Below are 20,955 nucleotides of genomic sequence, written 5' to 3'. Positions count from 1 at the left end.
TATATCCAGCGGTAACGTTAGGTGACTCACCCTGTATATCGTGTGTGTGTGTGTGTGTGTGTGTGTGTGTGTGTGTGTAGCAGACTAAAATAAGTCAGATGACGATCGCTGTGGCGTTATGATTCTTGGACCCGACAATGTAATCTATTTACACAAATTTTGTTTCGTGTCCAAACATGGCAGCAGCAAGTTTAGAGTTACTTCGCTGAGGACGTACAGGATATGAAGGTAAATATTACCACACGTTGAAAGGACGGGTAACTTTGGTTTGAAAGCGTTACTGTTATACGCATATAATATACTTTGGTGAACACATAACTTCACCAAGGAATACAGAGTAACCTGCTCCAGAAAAATTCGGTTTAGTTAATTTAGTGTTTCATTGTTTGACAGTGGAGGCCATAGCTTGTATGAATAGTGCGATAGTTCGCCGTATCGCACAATTTTTACTCGTTTCTTCCGCGCCATTACAATAAAATCATGTCACTGTATGCTCCCCGCAATATACATCGGTTATCAGTACTTTTGTATTTGTTACTGAGGGCATTAGTGGCTTTGATATGTTGTCTTAAATTCTCAAGAGTACGCTGCCATGCTCAGCAGACTAGTGAAATATCTTGTTCATTTGTATACCCTACTAGCAGCTTGTGTATCTACAGAAATAGAACAAGCGTGTAATTTATTTTCGTAGGGCAATAATTATAATATAATTTCATCCTTGTTGTTGTTGTTGTGGTCTTCAGTCCTGAGACTGGTTTGATGCAGCTCTCCATGCTAGTCTATCCTGTGCAAGCTTCTTCATCTCCCAGTATTTGCTGCAACCTACATCCTTCTGAATCTGCTTGGTGTATTCATCTCTTGGTATCCCCCTACGATTTCTACCCTCCACACTGCCCTCCAATGCTAAATTTGTGACCCCTGATGCCTCAGAACATGTCCTACCAACCGATCCCTTCTTCTAGTCGTGCCACAAACTCCTCTTCTCCCCAATTCTATTCAATACCTCCTCATTAGTTACGTGATCTACCCATCTAATCTTCAGCATTCTTCTGTAGCACCACATTTCGAAAGCTTCTGTTCTCTTCTTGTGCAAACTATTTATCGTCCATGTTTCACTTCCATACATGGCTACAATCCATATAAATACTTTCAGAAATGACTTCCTGACACTTAAATCTATACTCGATGTTAACAAATTTCTCTTCTTCAGAAACGCTTTCCTTGCCATTGGCAGTCTACATTTTATATCCGCTCTACTTCGACCATCATCAGTTATTTTGCTCCCCAAATAGCAAAACTCCTTTACTACTTTAAGTGTCTCATTTCCTAATCTAATTCCCTCAGCATCACCAGACTTAATTCGACTACATTCCATTATCCTCGTTTTGCTTTTGTTGATGTTCATCTTATATCCTCCTTTCAAGACACTGTCCATTCCGTTCAACTGCTCTTCCAAGTCCTTAGCCATTGTATTAAAGGTTTGCCTTCATTATTACTTCTTTGTTTCGATTTTAAGTATCCATCTTCTCACATATTTTTGTTTTCTTCTGTATCACTGCTTTTTCAGATTAAAGACCGTGCGTATGTTATCTGTAATTTTCTGCAGCTCCAAACTTTATCTGATATTACATTTCTTACATTTTTAACTTATAGTTTCAACAGCACGTATAGTTGCTCTGAACATTCTATACAGTGACTGCTGCGTATGTTTCGCTACGAATATAGTCCGCAGTCCCAAACTACCTACTAGAGTTCGTTCGTTCAATTGGCCATTTACTGGCTTTTAATTCACCTTTTGACAGTTCTTCGAAAGACGCTGTGACGTGTCGATATCATTTCCTGTCCTTTAGATAAGGTTCTTCTACAACTTTCCCCCAGCTTGCGGAAAGCTGTGTTCCATCACTGCACAAACGATGTGTTTGCAAAAAGTAAATTATTCGTTGATTACGTTGATTTAGTTTAGGAAAAGTAGTAATACTCTTTAAGACGATCGTAATGAAAAATAATCCTTTTGAGGCAATGATGCTTTTATTTTCTGGGAGGCTAATCACATTGAGTTTTAGGAGAAGAGGAAAAAAATCATTTTCGCCATTCCCCGGCGAGATTCTGCCGAAGTAGAGGTACCAACATGCTTTGAGGCAAATATATCCTGTTCCGACAGGACTGGATTCCACGTACAGGCGTTATTTTGTGTCACGGAATAAGGAAAAAGGGGGGGGGGGTATGGGTTGGGGAGGGACAATGTAATGGAGGGGACGGGAAATCGTGCGGGAGCCGCGAATGCAGACGAAGTGAGGCGAAGGCACAAGAGGTGAGTTCTTCGTTTCCTCCCAGTTTTTCGTCGTGCCTATCAAACGTAGCTCAGGACGGAAGAGCAAATATTTCACCTCACCTGGTTTTTAATTTCCCTAATGAACGAACCTCGCCGAAAGGCCCTTCCCTCCACGTTTCTCCGGATCCATCTCTCTCTTTTTCCCGAACTCCGCTCACCGTCCGCTGCTCCAGCGATTGTGTGTTTTGCTAATTGCTTTTGAGCGGAGGGAATAGCAACACAGGGGCCTTCTTCTGGACATTAGAGAAGCCGTTTAGTCGACATTTCTACGAAAACTTCCGCCTCTGAACTTTCCAGCCGAGTCTTCTTTAAGAAAAGTTCTTTCAGTTTTGTTAGTTGTGCGACGCTCTACGTGGGGACAGCTCAGTGTGCTGTGTGCGCAAATTTCAAACTTGCTAGCAGGTGAACGCTGTATGCCGAACCCGGCCTAGTACCCGGAACCTTTTGTCTTTGCAAAGGTACGAGATTCGAGTCCCGGTCTGGCACACATTTTTTATCTGCCAAGACGTTTCAAGAAGAGGCATGCATTCCAATTCAATCGTCGCGTTCGTACAGCTGCGATGGAAAAAAAGAAAGGTGATGAAACAGTGAAATTGATAAGTAAACAGTGATAGAGGTACAACATACTTCATTATTTTTGTGAGAACAACACATTTTTTTCTAATAATAACTCAATTTCAATTAATACAGCGAAGCCGGATACCAGTGTGGGAAAGAATGACAATTTATTTATTCAATTGATCACATGTACACTCCCACAAAATAAATCCCTACATCCAGTTTGGTGAGATCTGTGAAATGAATGAATGTATGGTCGTCTGCTAACCGCAGATAGTGAATGTGAATATATGATCATCTTTGAGACGATCCTTTGGCCACCTTTGGTGGAACCAAAGAGATGAAACTTATCGGAGCTTTGAGCGCCTGAAATGTGGCTGACCCGTACGGTAGTATGGTCTTCTCCCACCTCGACAGAGGTACGAGATGACCTGAAGAACGGCCATGTTTCAGCACTCTGCCGCTGGATCTTGTGCTGTTAAGACCTGTCTTAGTTGTGCTCCGTAAAGACAAAAGAGTGGAGACATGGTATGCATGTGAAATACTTAAGAGTAGTTTAGAATAATAATTTCTCTATTTCAGGAACTTTTGTGGGGAGAATTAAATGACAGGCAGGTAATATTAATGGGATCGTAGTAATCTTCGGAAGTGATCAACGGTCACAATGAAACCACGTGTAGCAATAAGTTGAAATACTTCCGTGTGCTTAAGTTAAGCTGAATTACTAGCGTGTGTACAATAAGTTGAAATATTTAAGAAATAGCGTGTATACCATAAGTTGAAATATTTAAGAAATGGCGTGTGCAGGACTTGGAATTAGAGACGAGTACTTCCACGTGGTGAGTACTGTGTGAGTCTCAAACTGTGTATGAGACAAAAGATAAAGAGAAGTACTCGTCCATGGTATCAGTTGAGGACTCGCGTGTGTGATGAATACGTTCTTAATATTACTTCGCGTGATATGATTCCGTGTGACGCTAGATTCAAACTCTGAGAGAGAAGCAAGGTGAGTCGGTCGTCTATCCAGCAACGTCACTTGGCTTGCATTGCACAGGAAGACGTGCATATATCTCCAGAGTTCATAGTAGGAAAGTAGAATTACGAAGTGGGGTAGTGTCGTGTGGAACTGGGATAAATATTAATTGAAGTGGGAAAGCTGAAAGTGATAATGTTGTGACTATTCCCTGTGTAGTATTTCATATTGTAGTGTGGTGTATGTCATGTAATTTGGGTATGTGTGGTTTGCATGGGAGAGTAGCGAGGTAGTTTCAAAAGATTAGTGGGTTATGCGTGTTCCTTTTGTACTGCTCGGTCTGGAGGAAAGTTTCGTGATGATGATTGTGAGAATCGAAGTGTGAGAAATAATAAAAGATCCACCATCCTATCCAGAAAGTGCACTGTAGCGTTAAATAATTACGAGACCATAAGGTACAGAATCACCAATGTAAAGCCATGCCCACTGGGCGGAATTTCTCATGTGTTATTCTTGTAGGTTATAGAATTTGTGTGTTTAGGTTATAGAATTTATCGGAATAAATAAGATAGTGAAAAGAAAAAGATTGGTGGACTTTTCCTTCGAATTGTATGTTGTCATGATGTCCCGAATTTATAATGTGTGCGCCATTCATATTCAGTCCGGTGGCCACGTATTGATAAAAGCCGTCAAATAAAAGAAAAAAGAAAATGTGGTATTGCCAGTGCGTAGTGAACAGTCAGAGTTCTGTAAATTACTGATAGTCAGAAGTGCGTTTCCGTTGCGTATTATTCATACAGGAGGTTGATTAGTGACTTAATTGTGAGTACGAGAGTTCATGTTACTCGATAAATAAGAATGAATCCACTCGCTTGGCAGACCACTCATCTTGCAGGCCTGACTGCTTGATGCCACAGTATGAGCAAGGCATGTGGGTGCCTCTCAGGTTCAAATGGCTCTGAGCACTATGGGACCTAACTGCTGAGGTCATCAGTCCCCTAGAACTCAGAACTACTTAAACCTAACTAACCTAAGGACAACACGGACAACACACACATCCATGCCCGAGGCAGGATTCGAACCTGGGACCGTAGCGGTCACGCGGCTCCAGACTGTAGCGCCTAGAACCGCTCGGTCACTCCGGCCGCGGCTCCAGACTGTAGCGCCTAGAACCGTTCGGTCACTCCGGCCGGCGATCATCATGGGATATCGCAAAATTATTTATACCAAACAGCATGTATGGCATCGTTATTACTACGTAGTCAAACAACATAAAAAACATGCTAAACGATGCCATCATAAAAATTTTATTTAACTCCACAGTAAGAGCGTTGCCCTGCAAGCTGCTGTAAATAATTTTGATATCTGATAAAGATGATCAGACGATCGAAACTGTGAGTTAGTAATGGTTTACTCCATCAGCATTTGTTGGCTGTTCTGAAATATGACCTGCTTTGTTTTATCTCCAGCAATGTTCAAATGTTCAAATGTTCAAATGTGTGTGAAACCTTATGGGACTTAACTGCTAAGGTCATCAGTCCCTAAGCTTACACACTACTTAACCGAAATTATCCTAAGGACAAACACACACACCCATGCCCGAGGGAGGACTCGAACCTCCGCCGGGGGTTCCAGCCGCACAGTCCACGACTGCAGCGCCTCAGACCGCTCGGCTAATCCTGCGCGGCTTTCCAGCAATAAGTAGTCGACATCTCAGCTACTGACCTATTAGTATTGGTAAGCCATACATTACCATCAACAGTAGGTAAGGTTCTTTTCCAGTAACTGAATATCACTTCCAGAACGCAAGGGTACGCAAATGGGAAATACAGACAACTTACGTTATTGAAACAGTACCTACAGTAGTGGAACAGTATGTCAGCCATGCTTAACATACTTTTCGAAGACGCGTAAGCACAGTCAAGTAACTTGCGTATTAAATACAATTGTGACGAGTGATGAAGTTTTATGTTGAAAATATTGCACACTGCTTGATATAGAGATGAAGACTGATTCTGCAATAAAATGTATTTCCTACCTTTATAGCTGAATGCAGATATAAATGTAGTATGGAACTTCTCAGGGGGATTTCACTATTCACAGCACTGAGGACATCTACATATCAAACTGAGTGATAAGTCTTAAATGCAACTATTTCGTCTACATGCCACTCATGACTGCCTGTGGAAAGTAGTGCCAAGCTTATGCTGTTGATGATAATACGGAAAATGAAGATGGTGATGACGCATAGCCCGCTACTTCGAAAGAGTATCACATCAACCACTTGTCACGCCATGGTGCAGCTTCGGACGAAGGTGTGGGCAGCGTGGCGGCGTCTGAAAGTTGAATAGAGTATGGGCTGAAGCCTACTAAGTCATATTTAACGGGATGTCAGGGAGTAACCCTCCTAGAACACATAATACAGGTGATTTTGGGACGGAGAGGAGAAGTTGTGGGCTTCGTAGGAAATGAATAACGGTACAGACACTTAAGGATTCAATTTAAAAACAATTTGTTTCCGAATAGTTCAACCTTATTCGGAGAAGTGTCTTACAATGGCTTTATATCTTTAGAAATCAACGAGTACATCTTAACACTCTACGTGTAGGCCGTTTCCAGCAACTCTCAGGTCCTGGCTTCTGCCCTTCGCTATCATAGACGAGTGATCTGCTTGCAATTCGCTCCGACAACGCACAGTCAAATAGTTTAACGAAAACTGGAGACAACTGCGAGACAGCGCTTGTTACTCTTTATATTCTGACTCAAAGAAAATAATAATGATTAATCAATACTATTATTAGAGACCCTTCGATACGTGACCCTTTAACTGAGTTACGCAGCGTAGTTTTTGTTGAATTATTAATCAAATTTATATAATTAAAATGCCGTCATAACACATTCATTAAGAAGTAAAATCGAATGTTACAGGTTCAACGCAGCAACACAAATATTAAAGCAAGGGGCCCTGTACTGTATATACCTTGTGGCAACATAACTCACGGCACGCCAATACTCTGTATTCGTCCAGTATTTGAGTAAGAGAGTACTTAATAACGTTCTACAAACTTTAAACATAATTTTAAAGCCTTAAGAAACTTTTTCTCCCTTACAGCCAGCAGAAAATGCTGAAAGGAAATAAGGAAATAAGTTTATCGCCTGCTGCATTTTTGCTGCCCATGCAGTTAAAGTTCGGCGTCAGACATGACGTTTTAATTTATTACTTGTCTAATGTTCACTCTATTCGCAACACACTTTTCAGACAATACCCACGTATATCACTGAATGAACGTACAAAATTATATAATTGTTCAGCATATAGTTCAGGTGATGTAACGTCTTAAACACTGAAATGCGTGAAAAAGCTTTTGCTTAAAACGGAGTGAAAATTAGCCGCATTATATTCATGCATTGTTTGATAATTAGAGCATCTAACGACTTCTATGAAACTTTAAACATAATTTCACATCTTTTAAAAACTTTTAGTCTCTTAAAGCTTAATTTCAAATATTTAACATACTAACTCATTTGCAAAGTTATCACATATTTGAAACTGTTTTGTGAGTGTGAGTTTGACTCTTTAAAAAATCTGAGGTTTACTGTCTTACCACGAAAAGTTTTTTTCTGTTCCACATAAGGGAAACTTGTTATGGCACTCGCTTGCATTGGTGCAACATTACTCTTGTTGTGGTATCAAGAAGTGCATAACAAATATAACTCAAACGAGTGTTCGAGTATATTTTGATGTATCGTATGAAGGTATGTATTGTGCATCAAACATAGTTTTGATGCAAAATTTTCATCCAGTGTGTTTTGAGGCATGCTCTGGTTCCGCTTGTTTTACTGGTTTCCATTGACACATTCGTGTCATATCCCTGTTGCGTGTATCACTTAGTAATAAATTGCAAGTTATATCATTTTAGACTCATGCTGACCGAAACATTTGAATGTGTAAATTACACTACTGCAATAATGGGCTAAGCGCGTTTCGCCACACCGGTCAAACATTTGACAGCTGCGTTGACGATTTTCTGCACTTCAGTGTAGTATGCGCTGCGAGGAGAATTTGTGGAAAGTTAAAACTATGATCCAGTCGCGCCATCGGAGCACGTCACAAGGACCGGGTCAACTGCCCAAGCTGTGGGTGGTTGCCGCTGGAATTGGGAGCACATAGAGTGGTAATAGTGACAAGCTAAGATTCGTGTTCGGCTAATGAGGCGTGTTAAGTTTGCGTGACTGATAGCAGCGAGATAGAGGTTCACGGGTTGGACATCCGGTCCTGCTCAAAACAATCTTAAATTGTCAGAAACGCCCCTGTAAGAATACTTCTGAGTCTTCACCACTTTCTGTGTGAGTCCTCACAGGTCGATTCGGAGTCAGTGTCTTTTCTTTATAAATTGTTGAAAAAAATTTATCTGAACCTCCTGACTTCCATAGTTTGTACATTTTTTTTCTCAGTACTCCTTCTGAGCACAGGAAATCGTTACATACGTGAACGGGACGATAGGGCTCGAGAAGAGTGTTCCTCCAAGCATATTTTCCAGTTTAGCTTAGCTCATAAGGTGTGTCACTTGTCAAGTGACTCTGAGCACTATGAGACTCAACTTCTGAGGTCATCAGTCCCCTAGAACTTAGAACTACTTAAACCTAACTAACCTAAGGACATCACACACATCCATGCCCGAGGCAGGATTCGAACCGGCGACCGTAGCGGTCGCGCGGTTCCAGACTGTAGCGCCTAGAACCGCTCGCCCACTCAGGCCGGCATGTCAGTTGTCACTTACGGCAAAAAGAATTGAGAAATCTCGTAAGGCAGCACTCCGGCCGAGTGACGCACCACGGTGACGTCATTCGAACATGCGACCGATGTTGTGGGATACAAAAAGTGTGTGTGTGTGTGCGTGTGTGTGTGTGTGTGTGTGTGTGTGTGTGTGTGTGTGTGTGAATCAGCTAGCACTCACAGGGCACTGTGGTAGTGTGACGAGTTTAGTACATGAGTTTGGTATTGCTTACAGTAATTGACGCTGTAAGTAGGCTGTTTAGGTTTTTATGTTGGTAACGTCACCTAGCGCTCTGTATGAAAATCACTGGCTGTGCTGTGTGCAGTCTGTGGCTGGTTGGCATTGTTGAAATAGTCGCTATTGTAGTGCTGGGCAGTTGGCTGTTAACAGCGTGTAGCGCTGCGCAGTTGGAGGTGAGCCGCCAGCAGTGGTGGATGTGGGGAGTGAGATGGCAGAGTTTTGAGAGCGGATGATCTGGACGTGTGTCCATCAGAGACAGTAAATTTGTAAGAATGGATGTCATGAACTTTATATATATATATATATATATATATATATATATATATATATATATATATATAATTACTTTTGAACACTATTAAGGTAAATACATTGGTGGTCCAGGTGTTATGGTGTGGGGAGGAATAACGCTGCATTTTTTTAATTTATTTATTTATTTATTTATTGTTCCGTGGGACCACATTTAGGAGAAGTCTCCATGGTCATGGAACGAGTCAATACATGAAATTATAACACGATTGTAGAAACAGATAAAATGAAACAAGTCGTTAGTTTAAATAAAGAAAATCAAGAATGTAACACTGGAATTTGCTTAATTTTTTATCTCTTCCAGGAGCTCCTCGACAGAATAGAAGGAGTGAGCCATGAGGAAACTCTTCAGTTTAGACTTAAAAGTGTTTGGGCTACTGCTAAGATTTTTGAGTTCTTGTGGTAGCTTATTGAAAATGGATGCAGCAGAATACTGCACTCCTTTCTGCACAAGAGTCAAGGAAGTGCATTCCACATGCAGATTTGATTTCTGCCTAGTATTAACTGAGTGAAAGCTGCTAACTCTTGGGAATAAGCTAATATTGCTAACAACAAACGACATTAAAGAAAATACATACTGTGAGGGCAATGTCAAAATTCCCAGACTATTGAATAGGGGTCGACAAGAGGTTTTCGAACTTACACCATACATAGCTCGAACAGCCCGTTTTTGAGCCAAAAATACCCTTTTTGAATCAGAAGAATTACCCCAAAAAATAATACCATATGACATAAGCGTATGAAAATATGCGAAGTATACTACTTTTCGTGTTGAAATGTCACTTATTTCAGATACTGTTCTAATGGTAAATAAAGCGGCATTTAGTTTCTGAACAAGATCCTGAACATGGGCTTTCCACAACAGCTTACTATCTATCCGTACGCCTAGGAACTTGAACTGTTCCGTCTCGCTTATAACATGCCCATTCTGTCTGATTAAAATGTCAGTTCTTGTTGAATTGTGGGTTAGAAACTGTAAAAACTGAGTCTTACTGTGATTTAGCATCAAATTATTTTCCACAAGCCACGAACTTACTTCATGAACTACATTATTTGATAATGTTTCAATATTACACACAAGATCCTTCACTACCAAGGTGGTGTCATCAGCAAACAGAAATATTTTTGAATCACCTGTAATACTAGAAGGCATATCATTTACATAAATAAGGAACAGCAGTGGCCCCAGCACCGACCCTTGGGGAACGCCCCATTTAACAGTGCCCCATTGGGACTGAACATCATTACCACTCTCAATATTGCGGAGGATTACCTTCTGCTTTCTGTTCTTAAAGTAGGAGGCGAACCAATTGTAAGCTACTCCCCTTACTCCATAATGTTCCAACTTCTGCAGTAATATTTTGTGGTCAACACAGTCAAAAGCCTTCGTTAAATCAAAGAAAACACCTGACGTTCTCAACCTTTTATTTAATCCGTCCAAAACCTCACAGAGAAAAGAGAATATAGCATTTTCAGTTGTTAAGCCATTTCTAAAACCAAACTGTACATTTGACAGCAAATTATGTGAATTTAAATGCTGCAGTAACCTTGTATATACAAGCCTCTCGATAACTTTAGCAAACACCGATGGCATAGAAATAGGTCTATAATTGTCAACATTATCCCTGTCTCCCTTTTTATAAAGTGGCTTCACTACCGAGTACTTTAATCGGTCAGGAAACCGACCACTCCTAAAGGAAAAGTTACAGATATGGCTAAGTACTGAGCTAATATACGTGGAACAATACTTCAGTATTCTGCTAGATACCCCGTCATATCCATTAGAGTTCTTGGTCTTTAGTGATTTAATTATTAACTCAATCTCCCTCTTGTCAGTATCATGGAGGAGCATTTCAGGTAACAGTCTCGGAACACTTTTTTCTAAGAGCGCTATATGATTCCCTGTTGGGACTAGGTTTCTATTTAGTTCACCTGCTATATCCAGAAAGTGATTATTAAGTACTGTACATATATGCGACTTATCAGCAACACGGACATCCCCACTACGCACTGATTCTATATCCTCGACCTGTCTCTGCAGACCAGCCACTTCCTTTACGACTGACCATATGGTTTTAATTTTATCCTGAGACTTAGCTATTCTATCTGCATACCACATACTTTTTGCCTTCCTAATAACTTTTTTAAGCACCTTACAATACTGTTTGTAATGGGCTGCTGCATTTAGATTTTGACTGTTTCTAACGTTTTGATATAATTGCCACTTTGTTCTACAAGATATTCTTATCCCTTTAGTCAGCCACCCAGGCTGCCTGTTTGTGCTAGTACCCTGTTTTAAACGTTCTAACGGAAAGCAACTTTCAAAGAGCACGAGAAAAGTCTTGAGGAAAGCATTATATTTATCGTCTACTGTATCAGCACTATAAACATCTTGCCAATCTTGTTCCTTGATAAGGTTTACAAAAGTCTGTACAGCAACTGGATCAGCTTTCCTAAAAAGTTGGTAACTATATTTAACATGTGTTGAAGCACAAAAATCTTTTAGACTTAAAATTTGTGCATCATGATCTGAAAGGCCATTCACTTTTTTGCTAACAGAATGCCCTTCTAATAATGACGAATGAACAAAAATATTGTCTATGGTTGTTCTACTGTTCCCTTGCACTCTCGTTGGAAAGAATACGGTTTGCATAAGATTATATGAATTAAGGAGGTCTACCAGCATCCTTTTCCTTGCACAATCACTTATACAATTAATATTGAAGTCACCACATATAACTAACTTTTTGTATTTCCTATAAAGTGAACCAAGAACCTCCTCTAGCTTTAGCAAAAATGTTGTGAAATCGGAGTCTGGGGATCTATAAATAACAACAGTAAGAAGTTTAGCTCCACTAAATTTAACCACACCTGCACAACATTCAAACACCTTTTCAGTGCAGTACTTTGAAACATCAATTGACTCAAATGGGATACCGTTTTTCACATACATGGCTACTCCCCCACACCGCAAAGAGCTCCTAGAAAAGCTGCCAGCCAACCTGTATCCTGGTAAAGGAAGCCTCTGAATTATCTCCTTATTTAAGAAGTGTTCAGATATACCAATAATTTCAGAGTCAACATCTATAAGCAGTTCACTAACTTTATCTCGAATACCTTGTATATTTTGATGAAATATACTAATTCCCCCATTAATCGGATACCCAAGCTTTGTAGAAAGTGGTTTCTTTGTTAGAGAGACTTCCCTTAAGCAGGAATACCTATCAGCTGACTTCAATCTAAAAAAGGTACAGCTCTAACACCCACAACTACCGGAATTTTCCCATGAGTGATCCCACCACCCCCACCTATGCTGTCACCTATAAGTTTTGCCAACCTCCCCTTCCCATACCTGTTGAGGTGCAGGCCATGTCTAGTGAAACCCGTCCTACTGATAGACTCCACCGACACCACTGAAATGTGACTCATGCCTTCTGTCATCAGCGCACCCCCAAGTCTCATGTTATTACGCCTGACGGCTATATTAAGATGAGGCCGATCGTGACGCTGAAACAGTTCCACGAAATGCACATTCGTGTTGCCAGTCTGAGTGGCTATCTTTTCCAGGTCACCATCTATGTCATACTTCCCATCCCTATCAATACTATTACCAGCCCCACCCACAATCACTACCTGATCCTCTTTAGTAAAATCCCTACATAACCCCCCTATGTATTGGCGTACTGAACTGAAAATCTTTGAACACGGTACACTGATTGGACAACGTTATTGTGACGCTGTACTCCTTCCTCAAGTGCATCTTTTCAGGGGTGAGCTCGGTCCTTACCTTATTTTTATGGATGACCGCGTGCGACCCCATTGAACAGCGCAGGTGGAGAAGCTCTTGGAACGAGAGGACTGTTTGGCGAACTGACTGCTCCGCCCTTTTCGCAGGTTTAAATCCAATAGACTATGTGTGTGATGCGTTGGAGGAGAAGTATTGCAGAACGTCCACATGCAGAAACGACCATCCAGTATGTCCAGGGGACCACCAAAATGTAAGGTCCAAGTTTCATCGAGCTATGTTACTTGGAAGTGGCAAATCGTGCAAAAGTGACTTTCGTCCGCAAGTTTTGCACACCAGTGTACGACCCATCTGGGCTGTAATTCTCCGCTGCAGAGCCTCCAGGAGCCTGGTGTGTGGCGGAGCTTGACAGAGAAACGCCTGGAACGGATCAAAGCCCAGAGCTCATCGGCGACGACTTCTCTTCGCAGGCGAGCACACGGCTCACCTAGACGTCTGGTGATCGTCATGGAAGAGCGTGGAGGTGGCGGGACACCAACACCCGTCGCAGGCATTCAGTTGCACGGGCTCAGCAAAGAGGTTGGTCAATCGCGTATTGTGCTGGGACGTTGGACGCCTCTCCTCTCTGTTGATGGTGTTCTCAGGTCCATGTATTATCAGAATTGTATCCTCCAACCTGTCGCTCCGCTCAGCAGCCAACATTGCAACTATGGGGTCATCTTTCAAGACGATAACGCATTAGATTCTGGCGCTCATCTCGTGAACACCTTCCTCCACAAAACAGGAAGTGACGGAATTTAATGTCATTTTGTCGAAGTTTTATAATGGTTCTTCTTTGCACACATTGTATCGAAACCCACATGCATTAGCAGGTATGAAGGAGATAGAAAAGACAGTGTAAGTCTGTGCAAACGGATGCGTTCCAACAGCGATCGTTGCCCAATTCGGGCGTGGTTTAAATGGTCATCATTCGAAGCACTAGCCACGTGCGAATTCAAGTAAACGAGCTCTGTGAAGCACCTACTTCGGTGTCTTCCAGTTCACTATACTACAAGTGGAAGAGTATGCTCCTGTACACGACGTCAGAGTCGACTGAAAGGTTTTCTTTATGACCAACAAACTGACCAGTACGCTTGCCGACCACCTACATCTACACTCATGCTCATAAATTAAGGATAACTGCAGAATGTGGTGCCACACAACGTGGCACTACACAAAACTGGCGCTAATAGCATAGGCACATATGGAACACACACGACACAGATCTGTAAGTCCACGGTATTGGTGATAAGTTGAGAAAACCGTCCCGAAACACATGTGCGACAAAACGCTACTGTTTCCTGCGTATGTACCGCGACATCAATATGGTATATGATCACCATGCACACGTACACAGGCCGCAGAACGAGTTGGCATACTCTGGATCAGGTGTTCGAGCAGCTGCTGGGGTATAGCCTCCCATTCTTGCACCAGTGCCTGTCGGAGCTCCTGAAGTGTCGTAGGGGTTTGAAGACGTGCAGCGATACGTCGACCGAGAGCATCCCAGACGTGCTGGATGGGGTTTAGATCTGGAGAACAGGCAGGCCACTCCATTCGCCTGATATCTTCTGTTTCAAGGTACTCCTCCATGATGACAGCTCGGTGGGACAGAGTGTTATCATCCATCAGGAGGAAGGAGGGATCCACTGCACCCCTGGAAAGGCAGACATACTGGTGCAAAATGACGTCCAGATACACCTGACCTGTTACAGTTCCTCTGTCAAAGATATGCAGGGGTGTACGTGCACCAATCATAATCTCACCCCACACCATCAAACCACGACCTCCATACAGGTCTCTTTCAAGGAAATTAAGATGTCGGTATCTGATTCCTGGTTCACGCCAGATGAAAACCCTGCGAGAATCACTGTTCAGACCATACCTGGACTCGTCCGTGAACATAACCATGGACCACTGTTCCAATGACCATGTACTGTGTTCTTGACACCAGGCTTTACGGGCTCTCCTGTGATCAGGGTTCAGTGGAATGCACCTTGCAAGTCTCCGGGCGAATAAACCATGTCTGTTCAGTCGTATGGAGACAACTGTCCAAGTGGTCCAGTGGCTGCGGTAGGGTCCCGAATAAGGCTACCTGCAGTACTCCGTGGCTGTCTGCGGCCGCTGATGGTGAGATATTGGTCTTCTTGTGGTGTTGTACACTGTGACGTCCCGTACTGTAGCACCTGGAAAAGTTTCCTGTCTGCTGGACTCGTTGCCATTATCTTGAGGTCATACTTTGTGGCACACGCAGGGCCCGTGCTACGACCTGCTGTATTTGACCAGCCTCCAGTCGCCCTAATATTCTGCCCCTCAAAATGTCTTGCACCAACACACCTCTGCGTATGTGGGCTGCTGCCAGCGCCCCGTGCGACGACCTGTCGTGTCCTACTGACGTGTCCTGAGAGGGAGTGGAAGGACTGCGTTGGTGCGCGTCAGAGAACTTACTTGGCATGAGGTCTCGGTGGTGTGGGCCGCCAACTCCTCACTGCTCCGTTGTAGAGAAGGCTGCAAGGTGAGCTAGAGTACGGAACTCGGATAGGATCTTAGGGAAGCTTTCATATATGAACACTCGATGTATAGAACGATTATACTGGAAGTACCCCTGGCACTTGTGATTTAAATAAGGTTCTATATACAGTCTCCAATGATTGTCTATCTGGCTATGCAGTTGCCATCCCTAACTTCCCAAACCTAAGTCCTAATACAGCAGAGGCGAGCGCACCAGACTAAGTGTCAGCTGTGTCGATTCAGCCTAAGTCCCTACTTGTTGCTGTGCTCAATACTCTCCTGCAACTCTTGCAGCATCCCGACGCAGACTGACGTGGACCGGCTTCCTAAGTACCTCGCTCCATCACTGTCCTTCGATCTAGCGGCTATCCGCTTTTATAGGGGTTAGTGCACCCGGCACCACTTGTTCTAGAAGGTTCTAGAAGGTTCTAGCACCCCGAACTTTGAGCCCTGAGTAGGCTAGTCACGCGGCAGCATGTGATGCCTACGTGATGAACTAGCCATTCTCCACTGTTTGCTGTGTCCACGGGTTGCCACTAACTGTGTTTGAGCCTCGTGATACTGCATACTCCGCTTTTGTTAGTCGAGCACACATTACACATTACACATGAGATAGTCTGGTCACGTCCGCCTCGCTTGATCTGTAGCAATAATTTTCCAGCCTACAGCCTACATGATTTTAATTCTATCTTCTACTATTCGCGACACCATCTTCTACTATTCGCGACAGACCGCAGGTCAAATGCACCGCATGGTCATACCCCGAGGTGATTTAAACCCGCAAACCGGCCACCAGAGCTTTGTTTCACCGTGTATCAGCATTATCCTTAATTTATGAGCATGAGTGTACGTACACACTCCGCAAGCCACAGTACAGTGAGTAATGGAGGGTACCCTGTGCCACTACCATACATTTCCTTTCCTGTTCCACTGGCGAATGGAGCGAGGGGAAGACGACTGGCTACACGCCTCCGACGCGCGCTGTTTTCTCTTATCTTATCTTTGTGGTCCTTACGCAGAATGTATGTTGGGGGTAGTAGAATCGGCCTGCAATCAACTTCGAATGTCGGTTCTCTAAATTTTCTCTACACTGTTTCGCGAAAACAACGTCGTCTTTCCTCCAGGGATTCCCATTTAAGCTCCCGGAGCATCTTTGTAGTACTTGCCGGCTGATCGACCCTACTGGTAACACAGCTAGCAGCCAGACTCTGAATTCTTTCGACGTCTTCTTTCAGAACGACCTGGTGGGGGTTCCAAACTCTCGAGCAGCACTAAAGAATGGATTGCACTAATCTTCTGTAAGAGCTCTCCTTTACATGTGAACCACACCTTCCTAAAATTCCAGGAATAAACCGAAGTCGACCATCCTCTTCCCTTACTACCGTCGTTGAGTGCTCGTTCGACTTCGTATGGCTTTTCAACGTTGCGCCTGGATATTTAATCGACGTCATTATGTCAGATAGCACACTACTAATACTGTCTTTATCTACATCTACATCTATATCTATATCTACATAGATACTCTGCAAATCACATTCAAGTGCCTGGCATAGGGTTCGTCGAACCACCTTCACAATTCTCTATTATTTCAATCTCGTACAGCGCCCGGAAAGAACGAACAAAATGGTCCTGAGCACTATCTGACTTAACTTCTGAGGTCATCAGTCCCCTAGAACTTAGAACCACGTAAACCTAACTAACCTAATGACATCACACACATCAATGCCCGAGGCAGGATTCGAACCTGCGACCGTAGAAAGAACGAACACTTTTACCTTTCAGTGCGTGCTCTGATTTCTCTTATTTTATCATGGTGATAGTTTCTGCCTATGTAGGTCGGTGTCAATAAAATATTTTCGCATTCGGAGGAGAAAATTGGTGATTGGAATTTCGTGAGAAGATTCCGTCGCAACGAAAAAGACCTTTCTTTTAATGATTTCCAGCCCAAATCCTGTATCATTTCTGTGACACTCTCTCCCATATTTCGCGATAATACAAAACGTGCTGCCTTTCTTTGAACTTTTTCGGTGTACTCCGTCAGTCCTATCTGGTAAGGATCCCACACCGCGCAGCAGTATTCTAAAAGAGGACGGACAAGCGTAGTGTAGGCAGTCTACTTAGTAGGTCTGTTACATCTTCTATGTGTCCTGCCAATAAAACGCAGCCTTCCCCACAACATTTTCTATGTGTTCCTTCCAATTTAAGTTGTTCGTAATTGTAATACCTATGTATTTAGTTGAATTTACGACTTTTATATTAGACTGATTTATCGTGTAACCGAAGTTTAACGAATTCCTTTTAGCATTCATGTGGATGATCTCACACTTTTCGTTATTTAGGGCCAATTACCACTTTTCGTACCATTCAGATATCTTTTCTGAATCGTTTTGCAGGTTGTTTTGATCTTCTGATGATTTTATTATTCAATAAACGACAGCGTCATCTGTAAACAACCGAAGACGGCTGCTCAGATTGTCTCCCAAACAGTTTATTTAGATAAGGAACAGCAAAGGGCCTATAACACTACCCTGGAGAACGCCAGAAATCACTTCTGTTTCACACGATGACTTTCCGTCAATTACTACGAACTGTGACCTCTCTGACAGGAAATGACAAATCCAGTCACATAACTGAGACGATATTCCATAAGCACGCAATTTCACTACGAGCGGCTTGTGTGGTACAGTATCAAAAGCCTTCCGGAAATCCTGAAATACGGAAGCGATCTGAAATCCCTTGTCAATAGCACTCAACACTTCATGTGAATAAAGAACTAGTTGTGTTTCACAGGAACGATGCTTTCTAAAACCATGTTGACTGTGTGTCAATAGGCCGTTTTCTTCGAGGTAATTCATAATGTTCGAACACAATATATGTTCTAGAATCCTACTGCATATCGACGTTAACGATATGGGTCTGTAATTTGGTGGATTACTCCTACAACCTTTCTTGAATATTGGTGTGACCCGTGCAACTTTACAGTCTCTGGGTACGGCTCTTTCGTCGAGCGAACGATTGTATATGATTGTTAAGTCTGCAGCTAATGCATCAGCATACTCCGAAAGGAACCTAATTGGTATACAGTCTAGACGAGAAGACTTGCTTTATTAAGTGATTTAAGTTGCTTCACTACTCCGAGAATATTTACTTCTACGTTGCTCATGTTTGCAGCTGTTCTCGATTCGAGTTCTGGAATATTTACTTCGTCATCTTTTGTGAAGACATTTCGGAAGGCTGAGTTTAGTAACTTTGCTTTGGCAGCACTGCCTTCGATAGTATCTCCATTGCCATCGCGCAGATATTGTTTCTTGCCGCTAACATACTTCACATACGACCAGAATCTCTTTGGATTTTCTGCCAGGTTTCGAGACAAAGTTTCGTTGTGGAAACTGTTATAGCCATCTCGAATTGAAGTCCGTGCTAAATTCCGAGCTTCTGAATAAGATCGCCAATCTTGGAGATTTTGCGTCTGTTTAAATTTGGCATGTTTGGCTCTGAGCACTACGGGCGAGGTCATCAGTCCCCTAGAACTTCGAACTACATAAACCTAACTAGCCTAAGGACATCACACACATCCATGCCCGAGGCAGGATTCGAACGTGCGACCGTAGCGGTCGCGCGGTTCCAGACTGTAGCGCCTAGAACCGCTTGGCCACTCCGGCCGGCTTGGCATGTTTGTTTCGTTGTCTCTGCAACAGTGTTCTAACCCGTTTTGTGTACCAAGGAGGCTCAGCTCCGTCGTTTGTCAAGGGGTGTAGGACGTCAAGCGGCCCGACTTGGAGCAAGACAGGCACCACAGGACATTTTAATTCCCACTGTCCATACTTATACAAATAAATCCGTAAAACTTTGTCAGCAGCAGGGATTCAGGATTCACACTCATAGTAGTGGAAGTTCAAAAACATAACAAAATAATTTTTTTACATGTGAAATTTCATCTTTTTTCATTTAGTACTGGCTGCATTTGTTGCTATAGGTACACTTTTCTTCGTAAGTAAGAGAGATTCTTCGATGAATTTTGCACAGCACACAAACCATACTTACAGGTATATGAAAGCCTAGAATTTATTTAATTTATGAAAAATGAATGAGCTGTTGTATTTTAAACTTCATGTTTAGAAAAAACTCAACTCTTATGGTTAATTACCTCAATTTTTACCACAGTTTTTAATAGATTTGGAAAATTCTAGAGTTTCATACACCTGTAAGTATGGTTTGTATGCTGTGCAAAATTCATCGAACAATCTCTCTTACTTATGAAGAAAAGTGTACCTATAGCAACAAATGCAGCCAATAGTAAGTGAAAATATGCTGAAATTACACAAGCAAAAAAAAAAAAAAATTCTGTTATGTGTCTGAACTTTCACTGGAAGGATGTGTGCGCGGTGAAAATTGCAGAGGAAGACGAAGAGATGAATACTGTAAGGAGTTTCAAATGGATGTAGGTCGCAGCAGTTATTCGCCGAAGGAGAGGCTTGCACAAGGTAGAGTAGCTTGGAGATCTTTATCAAACCAGTCTCTTTACTCAACAACATCACCTCCACCACAACAACAACAATCCAACAAGCTTACTATCGTGTGGCTGTGAAACAGGGTTATTTAACACGAAGCGTAAGCGGCAGTGAATGTGCGATGAATGTCTGCTGGCTGCCAGAAGAGGATGTTTCAGCAGTGGGATAACAATGAAGCCCGTCTGCAGGGTGCGACAGGAGAGCGGCGGAGTCCTCCCGCCGCTGCTGCGCCCCGCGGCTTTGGTCTGCTGGCAGCCTGCCCCCGCCCCCATCTCCTCGCACCCCCACCCCTTCCTCCACAGCCCTTAAGCTTCCAGTGGCTCTCCAAGTCGTCCCCGCCGTATTTATTACTTCCTTGTGCCGGCCGGATCCTCGGCCCATCTGGCCGCCAGCGAGGATAAAGGCAGAAACAGAAGGCACACGGACGCAGAAGGCGCCCCCACCCACGAAATATGGCTGTTTGGAAACTCCTCCCTCTGGGCGATTCTCTCCCCCAAACCCTTTCTCTCTCCCGCAGAGCGGAAAACTTGCAGGCCCATTACGGCAACCGCCTATAATGCAGTTCTGGTTCGATCGGGAGGCGCTCGCCGCGAATTCAGTTGCGCTTCGGATTGCTTTTCCCTTTCGCGGTTTGCGAGAGAGCTTATAAAAACTGGATCGGTACGAGCGGACGAACATTGCGTCACATAAAACTAGTTGTAATTGATCACATATTTGTTGTTGTTGTTGTGGTCTTCAGTCCTGAGACTGGTTTGACGCAGCTCTCCATGCTACTCTATCCTGTGCAAGCTTCTTCACCTCCCAGTACGTACTGCAGCCTACATCCTTCTGAATCTGCTTAGTGTATTCATCTCTTGGTCTCCCTCTACGATTTTTACCCTCCACGCCGCCCTCCAATACTAAACTGGTGATCCCTTGATGCCTCATAAATTGTCCTACCAACCGATCCCTTCTTCCAGTCA

Source organism: Schistocerca americana, chromosome 7, assembly GCF_021461395.2.
Source record: "Schistocerca americana isolate TAMUIC-IGC-003095 chromosome 7, iqSchAmer2.1, whole genome shotgun sequence".
Lineage (NCBI taxonomy): Eukaryota > Metazoa > Arthropoda > Insecta > Orthoptera > Acrididae > Schistocerca > Schistocerca americana.
Note: the sequence above shows the minus strand (reverse complement) of the source record.